The sequence below is a fragment of the Arachis duranensis genome, chromosome 5, assembly GCF_000817695.3.
Source record: "Arachis duranensis cultivar V14167 chromosome 5, aradu.V14167.gnm2.J7QH, whole genome shotgun sequence".
In the NCBI taxonomy this organism is placed as follows: Eukaryota; Viridiplantae; Streptophyta; class Magnoliopsida; order Fabales; family Fabaceae; genus Arachis; species Arachis duranensis.
Genome location: NC_029776.3, coordinates 85,608,761 through 85,610,207, shown reverse-complemented (window position 1 = coordinate 85,610,207; position 1,447 = coordinate 85,608,761).

Here is a 1,447-nt window from a genome sequence, read left to right as displayed (position 1 = left end):
AAAGAAAGTAATTAATCTACACAGGGATTGACTTGCATAGAAACAAAGTTTGGTACTTTTGGTCCATGACAAGACAACCCAAAACTCATGGTTCTGTTATTGGGCCCATTAGAAATTGTCCATTCTTCACTGTGGGTTCTGCAATAATGTTAAATTTTGAACATTTTTAGGGTAGCAAGTGATGGGATGTTTTTTGTAACTGATATACTTTGTCAGTAAAATTTTAACTTTTTACTGCAATTCAAATTTCACTCCTTCCAATACAAATAAGTACAAGTAATACTATTGCTGAATTAGTAAATAAGGAAAAAAAAGTGTTAAAAAACAATCAGAATTTATTATTTTTGACTATCAGTTAGTCATTAATATTTAAAAATATGAAATAAAATATGTTATTAAATTATTAGATTAAAAAAATTAAATTAAAAATAATGATTAAAAATAATAAATTTTAATCATCCTCTAGCATTTTTGTTAGTCAATTTCTTATGGTATGGATATTATTTTTACTTTTATCAAATTGTAATGGGCTTTTGATAAAGATACTAGATTATCCATATAACTTTTTTCTCCCCCAACAAATCTATTGGAATAAGGTTTTTAAAACACCATAAAAGACCAACAACAACAGAAAAGAAAAAAAAAGGGCATTCCAAGAAGTAAACATTTCATAGACAGTCAAACACTCTTTTAAAGAGTGCAGAAATTAATTTAACAACAATTAAGATAAGGAAAATAATGATGTAGTAGCCACAATTCTGATGGAGCTACAGCATCAATGATCCTCACTTTGTTGTAATCTCGCAAAATCATATAAATAGACGTTTAATGTATATACTTGGTATTTATTTTTATTGTATATCGATTACATTTTTAGTTCATTCTTTTTTTAAATAAAAAGACAAATTAATTGCGTTACGATTTTTTAGTTATATATATATTTTTAAATAAACTCATAAAAAATTGACACTTTCACTTTTATTAGTTAGAAAGAAAATTTTAATTTTGGTAGATTAAATAAATAGATAGATAGATATTTGACTAATTAATTCAAACAATAATATATATATATATATATGTTTTATTTGCAAATTATATTAATTAAAGTTGATCAATAATAAAAGAAAGATATAAATTAGATTTATTAAAAAATTGACAATTAATAAAATTTTAGTCGTTAAATATTAATTTTATAGAATTTAAAAGAATATACTTTTCTATAAATATAAAATAAACCATCTATCCTAGAATATGCTCACTTTTTAATCTTTATATATGTTAGACGATAATTGACTTGATGGCAAAATTTCTCTTATAGATACCACTTATATGTAACTAGTGAATAATTATAAGTCTGTCTCCGTCTGAAAGTTTAGAAAAACTTTTATCCTTTTAGATATTCAATCATAAAATAATTTATAAATTTATATACCATTGAAATAAAAGA